The sequence below is a fragment of the Myotis lucifugus genome, unplaced genomic scaffold, assembly GCF_000147115.1.
Source record: "Myotis lucifugus unplaced genomic scaffold, Myoluc2.0 scaffold_1443, whole genome shotgun sequence".
In the NCBI taxonomy this organism is placed as follows: Eukaryota; Metazoa; Chordata; class Mammalia; order Chiroptera; family Vespertilionidae; genus Myotis; species Myotis lucifugus.
In genome coordinates this window covers 1-7636 of record NW_005872491.1, presented here as the reverse complement: position 1 = coordinate 7636, position 7636 = coordinate 1, and positions in this window count along the sequence as shown.

Here is a 7636-nt window from a genome sequence, read left to right as displayed (position 1 = left end):
ATAGAGCCCTTCGATCTTTATTCGCCTGAATCAATCACTAGGATTAGAGGTAGAAAGCTGTGAAATGCCGAGAGTACTGATAACGTTTAAAATCCGGCAACTTTAGATGGTGTTTTTCGAAGAAAGTGCTTTCAAACATTAAGAATTGCTGTTTATAAAGCTCAGAATTTGTGTGTGACTCTGTTTACCCCCCCCTTGTGCTTATGAACTTTCTGTGAGCTCTAAGGGTAACACTGTTTGGCTATAAAAAATCATCATGCACACTTGTCTTTGCCACATGCTGCGAGGCTTCCCAGAAGGGGGAAGGTACGGGCTGTGGTCAGCTGCCCAGCTTAATAAACAGCTTTCAAATTTAAATTCTGAGTCGGTGGTCTATCTCGTTGAGCCAACCCATAACATTTGGAGGCCCGCAGCGAGATACCCGGCAGGGAGTAAACGGCTTTCAAATTTAAATTCTGAGTCGGTGGTCTATCTCGTTGAGCCAACCCATAACATTTGGAGGCCCCAGCGAGATACCCGGCAGGGAGGAGAGGGACCCCTTGTTTAGGGCTGGAGGCTCTCCCCCGGCAGGGAGGAGAGGGACCCCCTATTCAAGGCCGGAGGCTCTCCCCCTGGCAGGGGTGAGAGGGACCCCTTGTTTAGGGCAGGAGGCTCTCCCCCAGCAGGGAGGAGAGGGACCCCCTATTCAAGGCAGGAGGCTCTCCCCCAGTTGTCGCCGGGCACTCAGCGAGATACCCCACACCTGTGGAGAACGATTACCAAGGAGGCCTCCAGTCCACCCAAAACTTTCAATTCGGAAACCAAGCCACCTGGACTCTCGAGAGCGGTAAGGGACCGGTCGTTAAACAGGAATTGGGACGTCCCAAGGAAGGACCTATACGGAGGGCTGGACGCAGCGGTACTCCTGGTCCTGACCCGCGGCCACGACGGTGGCCGGGGTCCCTGGTTCGTGCGGCTGTAGGCTGCACTGGGTTTGTCTGTCTGGTATTTGTTTGTCTTGGTATTTGTTGTCAAAAAGTTGTCTGCTTCTGTGTACACCCTGCTGCAATGTTTTTGAAACTTTTCAGGACTTCAAGGAGCAAGCTGCAGGTTCCGGGCAACCTTAGGTTGCATTTGGCTGATTTATTTTGTCTCTGTTCTTTGTTGTTTTTGTCTTTGTCAAATGGGATAGGGTCAGTCATCTTTGTCGACCCCCTATCAGTCAGGCCCACTCCGGGTGAGTGGAAGGGGAGCTTGATCACCTCCCAGGAAGCTATAGAGCTCCCTCAGGAATTGGGAAATTGTTAGGAATTGGGAGAATTGTTTAAACTCTGAGTGAATGTCTGGTGAAAGTGTGTGAGTGTGGAGGGAGGGGGCCTGCCCTCTCCTCTCCTTTATGTGGCTCCACGACTTCGGTTACGGAGTCCGAGTGGGCCCCAACCTGCGGTTCCGCGATTCGTCATATGGCATAACGGTGACTCACCCCCATATGGAGGTGACCAGGCCCGGGGTTTATACGGGTGCACCTTAGCTACGACGAATCTAAGCTCCCAAGGGACGCGGCCATCTGCATGAGGATCTGTGAAAACAGGTCACCCCCTCCCTTGTCTGTCTCTCGCCACCGATCATCATGGGGTCGGGGCAAAGTTTGTTTGTGTGGGACTGGCCAAATTACTACAGAGAAGGGAGACTGGATACAGCTCCAGCCTGGGCTGGTCTATTAAAAAAGTGTAAATCATTACTGGTCTGTGTGAAGTAAGAGCTACTTTGGTTTATTCTGCTTTCTGTTGATACGCTTGGCTGAACGTTTGGGCTGGCCCCTTGGCAGTCTGCAAACAGTCTCTCGGCAGCTGCGAGAATTATTTTTCTCAGAGTCTTTTGCTCACTGTTAAGGAGAATTAGCCCACTTAGTTAATAAAGATTTCTGTCTATCAGCTGCTCTTACCTAGGTTGTAATTTACTGTATTAAACTGAAGTTCTAGGGTAAATTTAAAGGTTATAATGTTAATGCTTTTGATTTACAGCGATTCTGTGAATGGGAGTGGCCCACTTTCCAGGAAGGGTGGCCAGATGCAGGGTCTTTTGATCTGACCACTGCCTACCGGGTCCATTACGTCATACACGGCCGCCCAGGGCATCCTAATCAAATTCCTTATATTCAGGTTTGGGTTGACATATTGCCCAAGAAACCCCGGTAAATGAGGGCTTGCCTCCCAAGGAAAAATTGGGACAGAGACAGACAATTCTTTTGGCCGGGCCCCAGAAGGGAAAGGCTCCCCCGGTCCTTCAGGGAGAGAGGGGGAGAACCTGCAGGACCTTGCGACATCTGCCAGTCCTGCAGTTCCTATGTTGCCACTACGGCAGGCCAGCCCTCTAGATCTGGGGCTAGACAGGCAGCCCTCTGGGGAAGCAAGGTAGATCGAGACACAATCTCCTAGCTCCAGACCAGATTGGGGAGTGAATGAACAAAGAAGGGGGGCTGGATGCCTGAGCTGCCTGCTGTGGCCCTGAAAAAAGAAGCAGCAGCAGCAGCAAGAAAGTGGAGAACAGCAGAAATTTACCTGACACTAAAGCTGCCTCTCTGCTGCTGCCCAGTGAGAAATGAGTGTTTTACAACAAGCAGTACAAGACTTAGGCCTTTGGCTTGCAGGCTACAGCAGTTAAGCCAGAAGCCAGTGACTGGTACTAGCCTTCCTACAGCCCCAGGAATAGAGCAGCAAGCCTGAGATCTATGAAAGCTGCAGATAGAGCTAGTAAAAGCTCCCTGCTTGCAAATGTACTGAAAGGGTTCAGTACCTGTTGCTGCTGGAAGAGGAGGGGCTGATATCCCCTTCCAGTACACTCCCTTCAAAGAGGCCTGGTCGCTGTTCTGCCATAAAGGGGACTGGTGGGAAGACAAGGAAAGCAGGGCCCTGTAACTAATAAACAGAGTTAAGAAAAGGGCACTCTTCCTGGACCTGGAAGCCATCAGGACTTTGAAATTCTCCAAGAGAGGAGAAGTCTGACTCAAAGACTAGCTGAAACCTCATTGGGTTAGGAGGACCGGAGGCTGCATATTGAACTTATAGACTGCAATTTGCTAGGCAGAGGTCCAAGCCCAGTTGTATAGGGATTAAGCTACCTATGTACAGCAAAATAACTTTCTCCTGTGCCAGAATACATTTTAAGGAAATTGGACAAACTGTATTTGTGGCTAGAAAGAAAAAACTGGCCTATGTGTAAACTGTCCTGGAAAAAGACTATGTGGAATGAACCCAAAAAGTAAAAGGTGTCTAGCTGCCGAGAGGGCAGTTGCCCAGGTGGGCAAAGAAGAATACCCATTAAATTTTGGTCTCTATTGAGAGATAGTTGACAGTTAGCAACCTGTATACTGTCTTACAGGCCTGTGTGACCATGCCCATGTCAGGGGTGGCACAAAACCTCAACTATAGGAAACTGGGGAAGGTCTGTCTAGAACAGAGGGGGTTAATAAAGTGGTGAATACTAGCCCTCTGTTATAGGAATTACAGACCCTGTGAGGTCCTGTGACATATAAGACCCTGTAGGGAAATAAAGCTCCTTTAGTCTGTTCTGAAAGAACAAATAAAAGACAGATTAAAGGCTGTGTTTCCCTCCAGGCAACCCAACTGGAACCCCAATACTGAGAGGGGAAAGGAGGCTCTCGATCGGTATCGCCAGACTCTATTAGGGGGCATCTGAGCTGCTGCTTGGAGACCCACAAACCTCTCTAAGGTGACAGAGACAGTCCAGGGGCCTAACCCTGATGCCCTGGAAAGTCGGAGGGTTGTCCAAGTCGGCCCCAAATATTAGGAAAAAATGACAGAAGTTAGAAGGCTTTGAGGGGAAATCAATCTCTAAGTTGGTTGAGGTGGCCCAGAAGGTTTTTGACAATCTGAAGGACCCAATGGCAGGTTTAAACACCTGGATGGACAAGGTCCTCCTGGCCCTAAACGAGGAAAAAGGCCCAAGGGGCCGGAGAGACAACAAGGGCAAAGAAAAGCCTCGCGAAAAAAAAGAAGTCCAACCCAGGCTTGGGAAAAATCAATGTGCATTTTGCAGAAAGGAAGGACATTGGAAAAGGGAGTGCCCTGAACGTGCGGGGGAACCGACTCCCTCCCATGCTGGAGGAGGTAGATTGGGGCTCAGCTGGCCCCCAGGAGCCCAGAATAACCCTGACAGTGGGGGGCCAAAAGGTGGACTTCCTTGTAGAACTCAGCACTCATTCAGGCCCTCTGGTAGGGAAAGGGAAAAAGAATAAACATTTCAGCTTCCTGAAAACAGCTGCCTTGAACCCTGCCACACTCCTCCCTGACGAGAAGGCAGAGGCCCCTTTGCCTGACTGCGAGGAGACACTGACTACCCTCACTTCCCTCTGTGAGGACCTTGTGGACCAGCCCTACAGAATCCGGATGAGACCCTCTACATGGACAACGGGAGCAGCTTCGTAGAGGAAGGTACCCGGTAGCGGGGGGCACATGAGGAGGAGCCAGGGGAGATCTAAGAAGCCCTGGTAAGCGCCCCTGCACTGGCCCTGCCAGACCTACCCAGGGACTACAGGGATATATCTCCTCACACTGCCCTTACAGGAGGACACGGGAGCTACCTTAAAGAAGTCTCCTGACCTCAGGAGGAAAGAAAAAAGCTCCTGAGATACTTAACCACCTGGCAGCCATATAGGGGCCAAGGAATTGGCTAAAAGACCAGTAGGGCCCCTAGAAGTTCTCATAGCCCTGCCAGCACGAAGGCTCCCAGAGAAGCCTGCTCATCTGCCAGAGGAGCAGAGGCTAGCTGAGAAACTAAGGGCCCGGGAAGGAGAGGCTGGATAGCTAATTCTGCCAGATGGGAGGCCTATAATGCCAGAAGCCCTGGGGCGGACCATCGCTTTCCAGACCCACCAGAGCACCCACCTCAGGGGAATGAAGCTATCAGAACTACTGGGAAGAGAATTTTACATCCCAGGGCTCCAGAAAATATCTCAAGAGTTGGCTAGAAGGTGCCAAGTGTGTGCCCGAGTGAATCAAGGACCCCCTGTTGTGGCCGCGCAGGGACAGCGATTCCGAGGTCAGAACCCCAGAGAACACTGGGAAGTGAACTTCACCGAGATACCAGGAGGACAAGGAGGGTATAAATACTTGCTGGTTTTCATTGATACCTTCTCTGGCTGGCCTGAGGCATACCCAACCAAGGCAGAGATAGCACAGGTAGTAGTTAGAAAACTCCTCACTGAAATTGTCCCCCGGTTTAGCCTGCCACTACACATGGGGTCCGACGATGGCCTGGCGTTTATCGCCAATGTTACAATCCATAGTTAAGATCTTAAGAGTTACTTGAAAATTGCATTGTGTTTATAGACCACAGAGTTCTGGACAGGTAAAGAGGATAAATTGGATCTTAAAGGAAACATTAACTAAGTTAAAATTAGAGACTGGCGAAAACTGGGTAAGTCTCCTTCCTTTTGCTCTCCTCAGAGCTAGGTACACCCCATACATCCAAGGGCTAACTCCTTTTTGAGATAATGTTTGGGCAACCGCTCCCATTGGTGCCCAGGTTGGGGGAGGAAGAAATTGCCCAGCCGTCTACCCGAAGTTTGCTTAAGTCCTTACAGGCTTTGCAGAGCAGCGCCACGTCGGCACAACAGGTGGTGAGAGCCGTAAGGGAGGAGGACGCACCGAGAACCAGTCCAACGCAGCCTGCCTTCTCTCCGGGTGACCTCGTCTGGGTGAAACATCACGACCCTAGCAGCCTGGAACCTAAATGGGATGGACCCTACCAGGTGGTGCTGAGCACTCCAACTGCCATCAAAGTCGCAGGAAAGAGGCACTAGAAATTGTAACCCCGTCCTCCTCATGCCTCTCGCCTGGTGAACTGACCAATGGGAAGGAGAAAGACATGGGAACTAAGACTCTATGTCAGTGGCCGAGACCCTGGCCAATTCTTCACCATCAAATGCCAGACTCTTCCCTGGTGGCTTGACCCCTACATTGCCAAATGCCTCCTCAATTTCATATCGTAGAGGAGGATACTGAATCAAAGATTTGATTCGGGCATAAGACCAGTAGGGAATGTGCTAGGGTGAGGGACTGCGCCATGGAAGGGTTACAGAATGTTACAGAATGTGCTGGGAGGGGGGACTGATGTATGGAGAAGGATTGTGTTGCCAGGATATGAGGATTGTGTATGTGCTGGGAGGAGGGACTGACGTATGGAGGGGGGTTGCAGGGTTAGGAACCATGAAAGAAAAATTGCTAGATTGTCTTAGACCAGTCAGGTGTGACTCTGTTTATCCCCCCATTGTGCTTATGAACTTTCTGTGAGCTTCTAAGGTAACACTGTTTTGCTATAAAAATCATAATGCACACTTGCTCTTTGCCACATGCCGCGAGGCTTCCCAGAGGGGGAAGGTACGGGCTGTGGTCAGCTGGCCAGCTTAATAAACGGCTTTCAAATTTAAATTCTGAGTCGGTGGTCTATCTCGTTGAGCCAACCCATAACAGAGCCTCCCGCCGCCCGTGACGCCTGAGGCTGGGGCGCTGCCGGAGGACCCCGTCTGGGCCGGCGGGCGAGGGTGGCATCTCCCCAAACGGACAGGCTTTCCCAGGGGACTCCGCACAAGTCCCACTGTCCCAGCAAATGCTGACGAGCGGAGGGGACTTACACCGACCCCGGAAGCCAGGTGTGCTCCGGCGCCTGCACAGGCCGGACGGGGTGGGGGTGGGGGTGGGGCTCTAGGTGAGCGTCTGCCGTGAATCCGGATGTAAACGCAGAGCCCAGCTCACTCAGAGGCCGGGTGTTTGGAAGCAGCGCTGCTGGAGACCGACGTTCTAGTTCCGGGAGATAATCCCCCGCCGTCAGGACGCAGGCTGTGTTGTCTAAGGAGCCGGAGCCGGACTTCAGTCTGTGCGGCCCACACCGTGGCTCCCGCAGCCACAGGCCGCCTGTGGGCGCCCCTCCGGGAGCGGGTGCGTTCACATCGGGGCTGAACAGGTGAGACGGACCTGGCCTGCCCTCCGGGTGCTGTGAGATCTTCCCCGTGTCCAGGGGCCGCAGGTGTGCGTGGCAGGCGTGTGGCAGCCACGTGGAGGCCGGAGCCACGTCTGACGATGGCAGGAAGCGCCATGCTGCAGGCACACGTCCAGGCAGCGGTTGCTCCTCTTGCGAACTGTGTGTGAAACGCAGCCTCCATTCTGACTTCCCTTGCGAAGGGGCCAACGGCGCGTATGTCACCGAGGGGCCACGCTCTTCTGGGGCCGCCCCTTCGTCCCGCAGAGGAGGGAAGGGGCGGGGGTCCCCTCCCTGGAGCCGGCGGCACGGCCACCTCTCTGCTGGGCAGCCACGACCACAGGGCCGGCCGCAGGAGGACAAGGGCTGCGGGCGGGGCCGGTGGGAGGAGTGCAGCCCTCACCCCCGTGTCGGGCCATCGCACCACAGTCCGAACGTCACCGAGTTCCCCTCGCCGCCTGCGAGGCCGCGTCCTGACCCGCCACCCTCCGGCGCTCAGAGCAGTGGTGCGGTCCCCTCTGCTCCCGGCCAGGACGGCACTGGGCTCCGTCCTCTCTGACACGGAGGGAAGGTAACATCGGCACCTTCTCACTGCCTTCGGGTCCGGAAATGACAGCAACAGCATCGTCTCTGAGCCCTGATCGTGACAGTCAGACAC